Source organism: Hyperolius riggenbachi, chromosome 1 (assembly GCF_040937935.1).
Source record: "Hyperolius riggenbachi isolate aHypRig1 chromosome 1, aHypRig1.pri, whole genome shotgun sequence".
Taxonomy (NCBI): Eukaryota; Metazoa; Chordata; class Amphibia; order Anura; family Hyperoliidae; genus Hyperolius; species Hyperolius riggenbachi.
Genome location: NC_090646.1, coordinates 605,486,106 through 605,503,689, shown reverse-complemented (window position 1 = coordinate 605,503,689; position 17,584 = coordinate 605,486,106). Strand labels below are relative to the sequence as shown.

The window sequence follows — 17,584 nt, the reverse complement described above, 5'->3', positions numbered from 1 at the left end:
AACAGAGTATCAGAAATATCGAGGTACAAGATCAGAGTTCAGGAGGATAGTCAAGGCAGGCAAAAGTCATAACAGATAATCACAATCAAACTAGTACTTTAGCTATCAACAGAATCTAGCTAAGTGTAGGATTACAGCTCCAGCTGGTCCCGGCACACTTGCGGATCTGACTACGGATCTGGGTGCTCCCACATATGTGATCGCACGCCAGACAAAGAGCAAGTGAACAACCAGCAGTATTTATACTCTAGGACCTTTCCAGGACCTCCCTAATTGCTGGTCCAATGGGAGCAGTGGAATTTGTCAGCTGACCCAGCTGATCAGCCGACTCCCTTCTAACTGCTATTTAAACTCTGCCTCTGTGTTCGCGCGCGTGTAAGTCTGAATCTTGGTGGACTATCAGTCCCAGCCACACCAGTACTGTCTTGCAATGTATCTAGTGAACCAAGTGCGGGAGCCGCCTCCAATGCGGATTCCGCCGTTCCCAATGCGGATTCCGCCGCTGTCCCTGAGCGGCATGCAGCGTTTTTTCCGCGTTGTGGCGTCCTGCTGGACGCGGAAACAGCCGCCTCACCTTGAGAGGTCGCGGCTTTTCCGCGTTTCATTACAGTACCCCCCCCCCCGAGGAGTGGACTCCGGACAACTCCTACCAGGCTTCTCGGGGTGTAAGGTATGAAATTCTTCCCTCAACTCATCTGCATGCATGCGAGTCCCTGGGACCCATTGTCTCTCCTCGATGCCATACCCCTTCCAGTGTACCAGGTACTGTACCGAGTTCTGGACAATGCGTGAGTCCAAAATTTTCTCTATTTCGAACTCGGGTTGGCTGTCCACCAGAACCGGAGGAGGCGGAGTAGGGCCCACATGGACTGCGGGTTTGAGCAGAGACACGTGAAACGACCTTACGCCCCGCATGCTGGCAGGAAGATCAATAACGTAAGTGACGTTGTTAATTCTCCTAGTCACGGAAAATGGACCCACAAACCTGGGGCCCAGTTTGGCAGAAGGCTGCTTCAAGGTCAAGTGACGTGTGGACACCCAGACTAAATCCCCTGGCTGAAATTTCCATTCCACGGACCGTCTCTTGTCCGCTTGACCCTTCTGATTCTGGAATGCCTTCTGCAAGTTCCCCTTAACGATTCCCCAATTGTCCCTCAGTGACCTCTGCCAATCCTCCAGTGCTGGAAAAGGAGAAGAGACAATTGGAAAAGGGGAGAATTTGGGTGACCTCCCTGTCACAATCTGGAATGGAGAGAAACCAGACGAAGAATTCTTTAAATTATTTTGTGCGAATTCCGCAAAGGGTAAAAATTTTACCCAGTCACTCTGAGCTTCCGCAACGTAACATCTCAGGAATTGCTCCAAAGACTGATTAATTCGTTCAGTCTGCCCGTTTGTCTGTGGGTGGTAGCCTGACGAAAAAGACAATTTCATGCCCATCTGGTTGCAAAATGCCCTCCAGAATCCAGACACGAATTGGACTCCCCTATCTGACACAATGTCTTCCGGAATGCCATGCAGCCGGAAGACGTGAATGATGAACAATTCGGCCAGTTCTTGGGCCGAGGGGAGTCCTTTCAGAGGCACAAAATGGGCCATTTTGCTAAAACGGTCGACTACCACCCAGATGACCGACATGCCTTCGGACCTGGGCAATTCCCCCACAAAATCCATGGACAGGTGGGTCCATGGCTCACTCGGGGTGGGCAAAGGCTGCAACCTTCCTACAGATGCAAGCCGGGAGGGTTTACTCTTGGCACATACCGCACACTCCCTGACATACTCCTTGCAATCTGTTGCCAAAGAAGGCCACCAAGCGCACCTGGCAATCAGATCCTGCGTTCTGGCAGCTCCAGGATGACCAGCATTCTTATGGTCATGAAAGAGTTGCAGGATTTGTAAGCGAAATGGTAGAGGGATAAACATGACCCCTTCAGGTTTTCCCTCAGGAACATCCTGCTGAAAGGGACCCAACACCTCTGTCCAATCCTCCCAGGTTTCCGTTGCAGCTAATACTAGTTTCTGTGGGATGATGGACTCAGGAGCGGGGGACTGTGCTGTCTCTGGTTCAAAACACCTGGAGAGGGCATCCGCCTTGGTATTCTTACTACCTGGAGTATACGTAATCAGGAATGTGAACCTCGAGAAAAACAGAGACCATCGGGCCTGCCGAGGGCTTAATCTCTTAGCCCCCTCGATGTATTCCAGATTCTTGTGGTCGGTATAAACCGTGATCGTGTGCTCCGCTCCTTCTAGCCAATGACGCCATTCCTCGAAGGCTAACTTAATGGCTAGAAGCTCCCTGTTGCCTATATCGTAGTTTCTCTCCGCAGGAGAAAACCTCCGAGAAAAATAGGCACACGGGTGTAATCTACCCTGTAAGCCTGAACGTTGAGACAGCACAGCTCCCACTCCAACCTCTGAGGCGTCTACCTCAACAACGAAAGGAAAAGAAGTGTCCACGTGTCTCAGTATGGGTGCTGAGCAGAACAGTTCCTTTAACGTAGAGAATGCCTGTAAAGCCTCAGGAGGCCAGTGAGTGGTGTCTGCCCCTTTCTTTGTAAGACTGGTGAGGGGTGCGACTACTGTGGAGTACCCCTTTATGAACCTCCTATAATAGTTTGCAAACCCCAAGAACCGTTGCAAAGACTTCAACCCCACCGGCTGCGGCCACTCCAGTACCGCGGAGACTTTGGCAGGGTCCATAGACAGGCCCGAGGTGGAGATTATATATCCCAGAAAGGCGACAGACGTAACCTCGAAAATACACTTCTCAAGTTTTGCGTACAACAAATTCTGCCTCAGCTTGTCCAGTACAAATCTGACATGGGTTCTGTGATCAGGGAGATTGTTAGAAAAGATAAGAATGTCATCCAGGTAGATTAACACAAACTTTCCCAACACCTCCCTAAATACCTCATTAATGAGTTCCTGGAAAACGGCCGGGGCATTACATAACCCGAAGGGCATCACTAGGTACTCGTAGTGCCCGTTAGGTGTATTGAAGGCCGTTTTCCATTCATCGCCCTTTCTTATGCGCACCAGATTGTATGCCCCCCGTAAATCCAGTTTCGAAAAAATCCTCGCATCAGTGACCTGTGTGAACAAATCGTCTATTAACGGCAACGGGTAGCGATTCTTCACTGTGATTTTATTTAGGCCCCGGTAATCGATACATGGTCGTAAACCCCCGTCTTTTTTCTTAACAAAAAAGAAGCCTGCCCCGGCCGGCGACCGGGACGGGCGAATGAAGCCCTTGGCCAAGTTTTCACTGATATACTCCTGCATGGCTAGTTTTTCAGGTCCAGACAGATTATACAAATGGCCTCGAGGGGGCATACAACCAGAACGCAGGTCAATGGGGCAGTCGAAAGGGCGATGCGGGGGCAATTTATCCGCAGCCTTGGGACAGAACACGTCAGCATAATCCGAGTACTGTTCAGGTACACCTTCCACTTGTACCCTGGTTTGACCTATCGTCAGCCTCCCTAAACACTGCTGGAGACAACGAGGTGACCATGCTGTTAACTGCCCCGTGGCCCAATCTATCTGTGGTGAATGGATTTGTAACCACGGCATGCCTAGGATGATTGTGGAGGTGGACATATGTAATACAATGAACTGTAGTTTCTCTTTGTGCAGCACCCCTATAGTGACTCCCACTTCTGATGTCTGTGATAACGGATGATTCCTCTGCAGAGGGGAATCATCCACTGCAGTAACCTGGACGGGTGGTTTTACTGGGGTGAGTGGAATACCCAACCTTTTAGCAAACTCAAAGTCCATAAAATTAGCTGCAGCGCCAGAATCAACAAAGGCTTCCGTGAGCTCGGTCTTACCTTCCCATGTAATCGTACACGGGAGGAGCAACCGTTTATCCTCTAGTGACCGCTCCGACCGACCAATCTGTATTGACTCGAGAGAAGGTGGGGTCACTGGGGTTGTGGCGCAAGACACCCTTCTGACATGGTGACTACCCCTGGTTTGTCTTTGATAGCGCAACCTGCGGTCGATTCGAATGGCCGCTGAGATGGCCTCATCGACTGTTCTGGGCTCGGGTTGACTTAACATTAGGTCGGAGACCTCATCCGACAACCCAGATAGGAAGTAATCTAAGAGGGCATAGGTGTCAAACCTGGCCGTAACTGACCACCTACGAAATTCGGCCGCGTAATCTTCGACTGCACCCCTGCCTTGCCGTAAAAGCTTAAGCTTCCGCTCAGAGGTCGCAGCAAGGTCAGGGTCGTCGTAAATTACCGCCATGGCCTTAAAGAATTCCCCTACCGAGGTCAGAGCTGTATCTGTGGGGGGCAGGTTGTACGCCCAGGACTGGGAGTCGCCAGTTAACAAAGTTTTAATAAAGATGACCCGTTGGGTCTCAGTCCCCGAGGATCGGGGTCTCAACTCGAAATAAGATAACACTCTACTCTTAAAATTCCGGAAGTCAGACTTGTGGCCGGAAAATTTGTCTGGTACGGGCATACGTATGTCATCACTAGGAGGGGATCGCACTGAATCAACTGACGTCTGGAGGGTTCGCACAGAGCCTGAAAGGACATCAATCATAGTCTTGTGGCTACCCAGCACTTGGTTGATGTTTTCCACCGAAGTGGCAAGTGCGCCCAGACGGTCAGTGTGTGCGTCCATCTGCATTTTTTGGTCTGGCGTTCTGTAACGATCGGTGGGCGCAGAGAGTATCTGATTACCGGTGATCTGCAGTATCACCGGAAATACAGATATATACCAGATTATAAGTGATCTGCAGTCTCACCGATAATCCGATATACAAACTAACCTCTGTTCGCCTGAGTAGAGAGTAGTGTTTGGTGCAACAGTAACACTTAGAGGACAAGGCCTCAATGCAGCAAGGAGTACTGCACAGATTCCTTCCGCAGACCTGAGCTCTCCAAGACGGGAGGAGTCAGACTGACAGTAGGAAGGTATATCTGAAAGTGACCCTCAGGAGGAAGGATCGCTAACAGAGCGAGGAACCGCCTCTAACGGTAAGGTCGGTTCTCGAGGTCGGACAAGCCAGGTCGTACACACGGACAGATAAAGTACAAGATCAGGAGGCAAAGGCGGAGTCAAAGTACAGGCAGGGTTCAGCAACAGGGTATCAGATATATCGGGGTACAAAATCAGGAGGCAGAAGCAGAGTCAAGGAACGAGCCGGGGTTCGGCAACAGAGTATCAGAAATATCGAGGTACAAGATCAGAGTTCAGGAGGATAGTCAAGGCAGGCAAAAGTCATAACAGATAATCACAATCAAACTAGTACTTTAGCTATCAACAGAATCTAGCTAAGTGTAGGATTACAGCTCCAGCTGGTCCCGGCACACTTGCGGATCTGACTACGGATCTGGGTGCTCCCACATATGTGATCGCACGCCAGACAAAGAGCAAGTGAACAACCAGCAGTATTTATACTCTAGGACCTTTCCAGGACCTCCCTAATTGCTGGTCCAATGGGAGCAGTGGAATTTGTCAGCTGACCCAGCTGATCAGCCGACTCCCTTCTAACTGCTATTTAAACTCTGCCTCTGTGTTCGCGCGCGTGTAAGTCTGAATCTTGGTGGACTATCAGTCCCAGCCACACCAGTACTGTCTTGCAATGTATCTAGTGAACCAAGTGCGGGAGCCGCCTCCAATGCGGATTCCGCCGTTCCCAATGCGGATTCCGCCGCTGTCCCTGAGCGGCATGCAGCGTTTTTTCCGCGTTGTGGCGTCCTGCTGGACGCGGAAACAGCCGCCTCACCTTGAGAGGTCGCGGCTTTTCCGCGTTTCATTACACTAATCAGCTATATTTCATTCACATGTATATGTCTAATAGGTCACTAGATGTATATTATTCAGAAAAACTGCCATGAAATGTGAAACAGTGACTACAGTGCAACATTAACCTAAAATGCTACATTCTGTGTTATCTCTGCAGTACTGCCCCTTTAAATGCTAAAATATGTTAATCAACTCAAGTCACCTCTCACCCTGTCTAGATGCCACCTGTAACAGAACAGCTGAATGCTCCGACCCTGTCCATTACTCATTACCGTGGAGATCAGATTGTATTTGCCGCTTGACGCTGGGGCCTGAGTTGTCCTTGGCGCTCCAGCAACAGATGCACGTTTACAACAACAGGGCATGATGGGAAAACTCTCTGAGGTAAAGAAAGGTGACAACTCCCCATTATGTTATCATGTAAAAGTTTCACAGGATTAAAAATGAGAAGTGTGCTGTTAGTATTAAAGGACAACTATTGATAAAAAAACAACTTTTATTAAATACTCTGTATTAAGGTTCACATTACCACTAGTGCTAGCAAGGGAGTAACTTGAAATCACTGGCCTCTTCTGCAAAACTTTTGATGGGGCCCCCTCCCCCCTTTGCTAATTCTACACAGCTTAACTGAGAACCAATGTACACAAGACCTTGCTGGACACTGAATAGGGACTGTCTGCAGATCTTTGTCTACAAAACCTTGTATTATTCCTTATCAGTGGCTGAGAAGATGCAGTCATTAGAACAAATTGTGCAGAGAGCAGAAAGTTTTCTCTCTCTGTGCCTTTAGTTGTCAATCTCTCAGGACAGGGAAATGAAGGTTCTCCCCTCACGTCGCCCCCTGCGGCTTCTGGGCCCCCCTGAGTTACGCCCCTGAGTGCTAGGGTCACTTTCTTTATTCTCACAATTCTCTCTCTCTGCTTTGATATCATCCTTCACTCCTCACACAGGCAAGATGACAATGTACAGTATATCCATGCTATTTAGTAGGGATGAGCGCATGAATTTCATTTCATTTCATTGAGAGTCAGAGTACTGGTGTGCAATTTGTATAGTTTGTATAATGCACAAATAGTGAAGAATGACGACTGAACATGCTAAGATACATGAATGCAAAATTTCTATGCAAAAGCAACCATTAGATGCAAAATTGTAACCTATTGTGAGCTTATTTTCACAAATTCACACTTCAAGACTTCTACAGGAAGCCCTCTGACCAAAATTATAAGCAGGGAGGGGATGGTCATAGCCAAAAATCAACCATAACAGCAGAGGGAAAGCAACCCTATACAGTCATATACAGGTCCTTCTCAAAAAATTAGCATATTGTGATAAAGTTCATTATTTTCTGTAATGTACTGATAAACATTAGACTTTCATATATTTTAGATTTATTACACACAACTGAAGTAGTTCACGCCTGTACACAGTGGCTCTGGATGTTTCTACTCCAGACTTAGTCCACTGCTTCCACAGGTCCCCCAAGGTCTGGAATCGTTCCTTCTCCACAATCTTCCTCAGGGTCCGGTCACCCCTTCTCGTTGTGCAGCGTTTTCTGCCACACTTTTTCCTTCCCACAGACTTCCCACTGAGGTGCCTTGATACAGCACTCTGGGAACAGCCTATTCATTCAGAAATTTCTTTCTGTGTCTTACCCTCTTGCTTGAGGGTGTCAATGATGGCCTTCTGGACAGCAGTCAGGTCGTCAGTCTTACCCATGATTGCGGTTTTAAATAATGAACCAGGCTGGGAGTTTTTAAAAGCCTCAGGAATCTTTTGCAGGTGTTTAGAGTTAATTAGTTGATTCAGATGATCAGGTTAATAGCTCGTTTAGAGAACCTTTTCATGATATGCTAATTTTTTGAGATAGGAATTTGGGGTTTTCATGAGCTGTATGCCAAAATCATCAATATTAAAACAATAAAAGGCTTGGACTACTTCAGTTGTGTGTAATGAATCTAAAATATACAGTGGTGTGAAAAACTATTTGCCCCCTTCCTGATTTCTTATTCTTTTGCATGTTTGTCACACTTAAATGTTTCTGCTCATCAAAAACCGTTAACTATTAGTCAAAGATAACATAATTGAACACAAAATGCAGTTTTAAATGATGGTTTTTATTATTTATTGAGGAAAAAAAACTCAAAACCTACATGGCCCTGTGTGAAAAAGTGATTGCCCCCCTTGTTAAAAAATAACTTAACTGTGGTTTATCACATCTGAGTTCAATTTCTGTAGTCACCCCCAGGCCTGATTACCGCCACACCTGTTTCAATCAAGAAATCACTTAAATAGGAGCTATCTGACACAGAGAAGTAGACCAAAAGCACCTCAAAAGCTAGACATCATGCCAAGATCCAAAGAAATTCAGGAAGAAATGAGAACAAAAGTACTGTAATTGAGATCTATCAGTCTGGTAAAGGTTATAAAGCCCTTTCTAAAGCTTTGGGACTCCAGCGAACCACAGTGAGAGCCATTATCCACAAATGGCAAAAACATGGAACAGTGATGAACCTTCCCAGGAGTGGCTGGCCGACCAAACTTACCCCAAGAGCGCAGAGAAAACTCATCCGAGAGGCCACAAAAGACCCCAGGACAACATCTAAAGAACTGCAGGCCTCACTTGCCTCAATTAAGGTCAGTGTTTACAATTCCACCATAAGATAGAGACTGGGCAAAAACGGCCTGCATGGCAGATATCCAAGGCGCAAACCACTTTTAAGCAAAAAGAACATTAAGGCTCGTCTCAATTTTGCCTAAAAAACATCTCAATGATTGCCAAGACTTGTGGGAAAATACCTTGTGGACCACCGAGACAAAAGTTGAACTTTTTGGAAGGTGCGTGTCCTGTTTAATCTGTCGTAAAAGTAACACAGCATTTCAGCAAAAGAACATCATACCAACAGTAAAATATGGTGGTGGTAGTGTGATGGTCTGGGGTTGTTTTGCTGCTTCAGGACCTGGAAGGCTTGCTGTGATAGATGGAACCATGAATTCTACTGTCTACCAAAAAATTCTGAAGGAGAATGTCCGGACATCTGTTCGTCAACTCAAGCTGAAGCGATCTTGGGTGCTGCAGCAGGACAATGACCCAAAAGACACCAGCAAATCCACCTCTGAATGGCTGAAGAAAAACAAAATGAAGACTTTGGAGTGGCCTAGTCAAAGCCCTGACCTGAATCCTATTGAGATGTTGTGGCATGACCTTAAAAGGCAGTTCATGCTAGAAAACCCTCAAATAAAGCTGAATTACAACAATTCTGCAAAGATGAGTGGGCCAAAATTTCTCCAGAGCGCTGTAAAAGACTTGTTGCAAGTTATCGCAAACGCGTGATTGCAGTTATTGCTGCTAAGGGTGGCCCAACCAGTTATTAAGTTCAGGGGGCAATTTCTTTTTCACACAGGGCCATGTAGGTTTTGAGTTTTTTTTCTCACTAAATAATAAAAACCATCATTTAAAACTGCATTTTGTGTTCAATTATGTTATCTTTAACTAATGGTTAACGGTTTTTGATGAACAGAAACATTTAAGTGTGACAAACATGCAAAAGAATAAGAAATCAGGAAGGGGGCAAATAGTTTTTCACACCACTGTATGAACGTTTAATGTTTAGCAGTACATTACAGAAAATAATGAACTTTATCACAATATGCTAATTTTTTTAGAAGGACCTGTATATTAAACTATGGGCACTGAAGTTAAGAAATGACTACCACATTATTATTGCAGCTGTAAGTATCCACCATCACAATTCCTACTTTAACCTTTAACATGAACCTGAACCAAGTGAAGGTATTTAAAAGAAACACATGATGCACCTACAAATAAATATTAAATACTTATCTCAACATCAGTTCCTCTCAGAACCTCGCAATTTTCTTCTTACAAATGCTTCCATCCAATTCTGACAAGATCTTGGCAGACTTGTCTCTCAGGAAGCTGAAAGCCTTACCTGACAGAAACTATATCAGTTGCTGTCAGTTATAACTGAAAGGACAACTGATGCGCAAGGTAATGTCCATGGTTCTTTATGGCTCTAGCAATATTACTAGTTAACTGCTAAATTCTGATCAGAATGCTGTTAGAAGGTCATCACCATTTCTAAAAGGAGGATGGAGAATTCAATTGATCACAGTGGCCAAACAGAATGCAGGAAAGGAGAAAGATTGACGGAGGTATTGGAGAGATTGGAGGTAAGTATGACATGTGTATGTTTATTTTCACTTTTATTTTTCAGTTCAGGTTTGCTTTAAAGGGACTGTGCTCTCCTCTTTCATTTGATGCCTGAATCGCCGTTCTACACAAAATAGTTCTCATTCGATTTCAATTTAAAAATCACAGCTGCCATCTTGGCTATGTTATAACTTTTGGGTCACCCCTGTCTTCTCTGTTAGAGAAGTGCATCACTGAATGAAGCAGGAAGAGGAAGTGACATGCATGGCCAGTGCAAGAGGCTCCTCCAGAGGGATCATAGCATGACTTTGTTGGAAGTCGTTTGGCTTAAGGGCCTGTTTACACTACACGCAGATTGGATGCAGAATGGATGCAGAAAAACTGACTCCAATGAATGCCTATGGGAAAATCTGCATCAGAAAAATCACGTTTAGTGGAAACAGGCCCATAGGCTTTCATTGGAGTCCGTTTTTCTGCATCCATTCTGCATCCAATCTGCGTGTAGTGGAAACAGGCCCTAAAGGCATACCCATGAGAGGTGCTCGGAGTCCCTTTAAGTTGGACAATGATGACCATCACAATGTTACTAGGGATACTAGGAATTCGACAAACCCATTTCTTAGACAACATCCAGCAATGTAGAACTCATCTACCTAACCTCACACTTTTTCAGGGTAATTAACCACCTCCTAGTTTGTGGACCAACAATATAAAATACTTTTATAAATCATATTTGCTAGTCTCCCAGCTACTTTACAGATGAAACAAAATGGAAATTAGCAAAGTAAACTCACTCTGGAGTTGGAAACTCACACTGCCTAATGGAAATACACTATTCTCCAGAAATAAAAAAGATTTAAATCAATATTTGATGGCTTGAGGTACGAGAGTCTTCGTTGACATTCTGGAGTTCTGGGATGTCATTCAGGAAGGTTCCCTGTTGTGTAACAAGATTCTGCACATCCAGACAGGTCGCAGCTACTGAAGCAGATAAATGAGGAGGAACTGTGAGTAATACCAGCAGATGGTTCCAGGCAAAATCTTGCTCAAACCCCATGCTGACAAAATTAAATTTCTGATATCTGCCACCCATAAACATGCCGTGTAAACCAAAGATCTTTAATAACACATAATATTTTTAGCTGCCGCACCTGTCATACCTGCGGTGTGCTTTTTCAGCTGCGCAGCAGGTACATCAGCGGAAGAGAAAAGAATGCTGTATTCAGTATCCGTAGGTTTGTTTCCATCTCTGTGCTCCTGCTTAGAAAAACGATCCATAACTTTACTAAAACTAATGTAGCAGTAACATCAGCATGTACTGTAGGTAGTCCCCAGTTAATGAACAAGATAGGGATTGTAGGTGTGTTCTTTCCTGAAACTATCTATAAGTTAACACACTCTGCCATCTGTCCCCTGAACCTCCTCTATGCCCAAAATTCATGATTCCATGCTCTCACAATGCATATCAAATGTATTAATATCAAAAGCAAATATATAAATAATTCTTCTTGACAACACCCTCCCCTCCTACATTCGCTTCTGTGAGGACACATGCATCCCAACCAAAACCTTCAAAGTCTTCCCAAATGACAAGCCTTGGTTCAACAGCAATCTACGACGTCTCCGGAAAATCAAGGAAGAGGCGCACAAGTCGGGCACCCCAGAAGAGTTCAGGGAAGCCAAAAACACCCTGAACAGGGAACTGAAAGCTGCAAAGAGGACCTACTCTAACAAGGTAGGCCTCAGCCTCCAGTCTAACAACTCGCGGGAGGTCTGGAAGGGTCTCAGGGCGGCCATGAACCTTAAACCCCCCCCAGCAACACGCAGTCCCCAGCCTCCAACTGGCGGAGGAACTCAATGAGTTCTACTGCAGATTTGACCTCCAACCCAAGCAGCCCGGGGTCCCAGCATCCCAGCCAGCACTGGATCCCATGGCACCCGCGACAAAGGACTCCCGGGGCCCCCCAGTGGCCAATGCCATCCCCACTCTGACCTCAGTGCAAGTGGAGGATGTGCTACAACACCTTCGCAGACTCAATCCCAGGAAAGACTCAGGCCCGGACGGGGTGTCCTCACTCTGTCTGAGAACTTGCGCAAACCTACTAACTCCCATCCTCACCTCTCTCTACAACAGATCCCTATCAGAAGGGAAGGTCCCCCCTGCTTCAAAAGGTCCACAATCATACCAGTCCCCAAAAAACCAGGGAACACAGAGCTCAACAACTTTAGACCTGTAGCCCTGACCCCCATCATCATGAAGGTATTCGAGAAGCTAGTGCTGGACCACCTGAAGCACTCCACCAATACCTTCCTCGAACCACACCAGTTTGCCTACAGGGAAAACCGATCAGTAGACGATGCCTTCAATGTCAGCCTGGCATACATCTCAGAGCATCTCGACAGGCCAGGAGCCTACGCCAAGGTCCTTTTCCTCGACTTCAGCTCGGCTTTTAACACCATCTGTCCGGACATTCTGATCGACAATCTTGCGCACCTCGGGGCAGATTCCTTCCTCTGCAGGTGGATTAAAGACTTTCTATCCAACAGGACACAACGGGTTAAGCCGCACCTCCAGCGAGAGAATCACGAACGTTGGCGCACCGCAAGGGTGCGTACTGTCTCCACTCCTGTTCTCGCTGTATACTAACAACTGCACCTCAGCTACTGACTCCGTCAAAGTTATTAAATTTGCAGATGATACCACGCTTATTGGCCTCATTGATAGAAACGGGGAGGATGCTTATCTAAATGAAATTGAGAAGATCTGCGATTGGTGCAAGACCAACAATCTTGTTCTCAACACGGCAAAGACCGTGGAACTGATTGTGGACTTCCGGAAACTCCCTCCTGCCCCTCTCCCTGTGCTCATCGACGGGTCCGAGGTCTCCAGAGTTCAAAGCGTCCGGTTCCTGGGCACAACCATAACAAGCAACCTCAAATGGGAGCAGCACATTACCAGTACTCAGAAGAAAGCACAGCAGAGAGATAAAAACAGGGAACACCAAGAGCCCCAATAGTGTAATTCGTACTGGACAAGGTGGCAATAAGTTTGTATTGCTAAATACTCACAAGTCAGGGTCACCAGCAGGCAACCACTGTAAAGGCAGGTGGGGAGATTGTCCTGACCCCACTCAGGATTAAGAAGTTGCTCTCTGTAGACAGGAAGAAAGGGTAGCAACCCTCCACCAAGGGTGGACTCAAAATTGTATACAATGAACAGAGGCGCCAAAAGTATAAGATTAGATTAAATGAGCTTAAAAACCAATTTAAATGGCAAAATTGAAGGAGGAAGTGGTGGTCTTACCTCCCTCAAGCAGACATGACAACGACTGCGATTCAGACAGTCAAACACATTTATTAGGAACTCCAAAAAGAAATGCAACGCGTTTCGCAGGTTCAACCCCGCTTCATCAGGCAATATAGGGAGGAGTATCAAACAATCTGCACAAGGATTCAAATTAAGCGCCTCTGTAGACAGAGGCGCTTAATTTGAATCCTTGTGCAGATTGTTTGATACTCCTCCCTATATTGCCTGATGAAGCGGGGTTGAACCTGCGAAACGCGTTGCATTTCTTTTTGGAGTTCCTAATAAATGTGTTTGACTGTCTGAATCGCAGTCGTTGTCATGTCTGCTTGAGGGAGGTAAGACCACCACTTCCTCCTTCAATTTTGCCATTTAAATTGGTTTTTAAGCTCATTTAATCTAATCTTATACTTTTGGCGCCTCTGTTCATTGTATACAAAGCACAGCAGAGGTTATTCTTTCTACGCCAATTGAAGAAATTCGGGATGGCACGGGAGCTGCTTACCAACATTTACACCGCGACCATTGATCCATCCTCTGCTGCTCCATCATCGTCTGGTATGCAGGAGCAACCGCTAGGGACAAATACAGACTCCACAGAGTGATAAACACAGTAGAAAAGATCATTGGCACCCACCTGCCCTCGCTAGATCTCCTCTACTCCATGAGAATGAAGTCAAGGGCCTCCAAAATTTTACTCGACCCCTCCCACCCGGGCAGACGCTACTTCAAGCCTCTACCATTGGGACGCCATTTCAGATCCATCCCCTCCAAAACCACCAGGCGCATGAACACCTTCTTCCCCCAAGCAATTCTCCTGTTGAACTCACTGAACTCGAGACCCCCCCCCCTTCCCCCGGTCTACACCACTGAGACACTCTAGCCCTCAGGGCAAACCTTCCTCACAGCCGCAAACTCTGACCATCCCAAGACCCAAGCTTGAGCGGCCCTGCTTCACACGTTGACCTTGTATGTTTTGCTTTGCTTGCTTATGTCTGTCCTGTGTTGTTATATGTTCCTGAATTGCCATTTGCCATGTGAATCACAAGCAATTCCGGGTACACCATCCGGTGTACTTGGCGAGAATAAATTTGATTCTGATTCTGATTCATTAAAACCTATGCCGGCTTGAAAACCTGGAGCGCTCCTCACATCCATACATTCCAAAACACAGAGCTCATAGTTCTGGCCAGATTTTAGGTGGTCACTACGCTGTTATAAATGTAACCTTATGCAAGGTACACAACATACAATCTTCTGTTAGATAGATGGTTCGATAGAAAATTTCCGGCATGTCCGATCTTATTTTCGATCATTTTTCCGGTCGATTTCTCATAAAAGTGAAAGAAAAAGATAAGAAAAGATAAGAGAATCAAAAACCGATTGGACGGAAAATCAACCGAAAAAACGCATCGTGCGTACCTAGCATTGAGGACTGTTCCAAGACAATTTATCTCCTGAGATCTTAAGATAAGATAAGATCTTCCTGTACTGTTTCTTTATGGGCCAAGCTTCAAAGGACTTCCCATGTGCATTAACCGCACCTTTGAATACAAACTTTTATGCAGTCCTCTTCTACTAATTGCAGCCGCTATCGCAGCTTTCCTCTCTATAGACTTATTAAGCTTGCAAGGAACTGAACTATAGTCTATCACTGCATAGCAGCACTCTCCAAATTTCAACCACCCTGCTGGTAAGATGCCTCCTCCAGTTTGCATCTGCGGCTTCCCCCGGCTTTCCCCACCGTTAGTTTACCTTTCCGGGCTCTTTTACTTTCACTGGCCGGCCAGGCTGTCAGCATCCGCGTGTAAGAAGAGGGACGTGAGCCATCACCACACTGTCACTTCCTTGGCTAGATTGACCACGAATGCATACATGTTACGCCCACCTAGTCTAGAATAGATCCACAGCAAATGGATCTATCCTGACGAAGCCCACGTGACTAGGTGGACGTAACACGTATGCATGCGTGGACAATGCACAATGTTTCATAGTTAGTTTGGTGGGGGAAAAAAAGACACCCGTCCATTAAGTTCAACCAGAAAATAAATAAAATTTGTTAGACCCAGGGGCGTATCTGGGTAATATAGAGCCTATGGCAAAAACTTAAATTGCGCCCCCCCCCCCCCCTTCCCTCAGTTATAGCTCCATACCCATCTAAAAACAGCAGCCTTTCTTGCATACATGTGTTATGGTTGCCTGTGTTTTGGCCCGGGATATTGCTGAAGTTGCTTTTTTGTAAATATATTGCTTCTTATTTCCTTTCTGTCCTCTTTTCTAACACTAAGCCAGGTGCATTCTACATACATAAGTTAAGTAGCCATGTTCCTCAGATAACAGAATTAATCTGGTTTGAGGTCTGAGTGACGGGAGGCACAAGGGCAGGGATGGCGGCACAGCACAGGGGTAGGCATGAGGGTGCAGCATAAGGGCAAGCATGGCTGTGCAACACAGGAGCAGGAATGGCACCCATGGTGCTGTGGCGCCCATGGCACGAGCCATGCCTGTACCCCTCTAGATATGCCTCTGTCTGGACCCCCACACATCCCAACTGATCCAGATGAAAGCAAAACACTCGTACAAGGCTTAGTCCAATTAGCCTTAAAAGAGAAAAAAATCCTTCCCAAATCCAGATGGCAGAGATAAAGGGCTTGATTCACAAAGCCGTGCTAACTGTTAGCACGCTGGTGAAAAGCCCATTATCCCGCCTAAACTCAGTTTAGGCGTGATAAAATAAACTTGCGCGCAACTCCATTAAACCCCATGTGACGTTTTGCGCGCACCGGACTTTGCGCGCACGTTTTTCCCTCAAAGCGCTGCTACCCTACTTAGTGCAATGCTTATCAAGCCCAAAAGTCTTTAGGCATGCTAACTAGGTTAGTACCGCTTTGTGAATCAAGCCCAAAATCCCTGGACCAACACCGCCATTCCCGGTGTTGATCCAGGGATTTTATCTCTGCTATCTGGATTTTGGGAAGTATTCTTTTCTCTTTTAAGGCTAATTGGACTAAATAACCTAGTAATTATAGACATGGAGGTTTATCAATGCAAGAAAAGCATCTAAACAACCTCCTTCCAAACCCCACACAGCATCTCAATATCATGAAGACTGTACTGGCTTTTCCCTGTGGTCTTTAAAGGAGAACTGTAGTTAGAGGTATATGGAGGTTGCCATATTGATTTCCTTTTAAGCAATACCACCACAGAACTCAGCACACTCCCCATTGATGCATCACATCTCCCAGCATGTACCTATAGAGGCTCTGCAGCTCTGACTCTGCCTGGGTGACATCTGGGGCACCACAGAATAGATCCATAGCACGTGCCACTGATCTTTGGGGCTAGCAACGCCCCTGGTGTTTAGTTTAGAAAAGTATAAGCTGGTTGTAAATTGAAATAGAAAGGTAATTTTTAATAATATGAAATTCACACCCAAAAATTTGCACAGCACTGAAGCGTGTTTGCAACATGTTTCCGCCCTAGAGATAATATATTGTATAGAATTTATTTTCTTGCACTAAAAATACATACTTCAAAATTAAATGGCAATAAATGGAAAATGTACAAGCATCCGTTCCTTATTATTATTATTAAAAAAAAAAAAATCTAGTCACATGATGACAATCTTCACTAGTTATAAATAGATGCATTAAAGGGCACATTGCCTCCTGTGAACTACATCTCTCTGAAGTGGCATCAGGAGTGCAGCCTGCAAAGCTGCAGTAATTCACATCGAGACTTGCGGAAGCTTAATTACAGACTGTTCTCCAGTAATTGTGCAGCTAATGGAATGCCAGCCTGACAGCACGGTGTGCAGACAGCAGGCCTGTTTACTTGCTATTTCATTTACGTATTTCTGAGTATAGCTAAAGTCTGTGAATTTGTAAGGCTGCTGTCATTATTTTTTCGCTTCCCTTTTGAGTTTGCATTTTTATATGTACTGATGCGTTTTATTCATTTTCTTGTTAATGCTCCTGTTACGTTATTATCCTTTATTTCATTATTTCCCAGAAAGCTTTTTCTCTGAGCTAAAAGTAAACCTGACAGGAGAGAAATATGGGAGCTCCCTCCGCTTAGTTTTTTAGAAATTGCTCATCCTACAGATCACAAGAGATTCAGCAAACCTGGGCTGGATCTTTTGGAGTCAAACCACACCGGGGATCGTTGATACGAGCCGCTGATAAACACACACAGACACAGACCCACGCGAAGCACAGGCACGGTTTGATTCACCCCAATGACCTCTCTTATGGCGGCAGCCGCTGTGGCTCCTCCTACTAATCATAGCTGCCTGCAGACAGCCTCTGCATGAGCATAAACTACGCCAGTGC

At 45.8% G+C, this 17,584-nt stretch overlaps 1 long non-coding RNA gene across 1 annotated transcript in view; it reads left to right on the top strand.

The window, feature by feature from the left end:
- Positions 1 to 6,007: 6,007 nt before the first annotated feature.
- LOC137559001 (uncharacterized) overlaps positions 6,008 to 17,584 on the top strand; it is a 66,121-nt gene continuing 54,544 nt past the window's right edge. Inside the window, exon 1 of the long non-coding RNA XR_011029748.1 lies at positions 6,008 to 6,159. This is a non-coding gene — a long non-coding RNA (uncharacterized lncRNA). The remainder of the gene's footprint in view (positions 6,160 to 17,584) is intronic.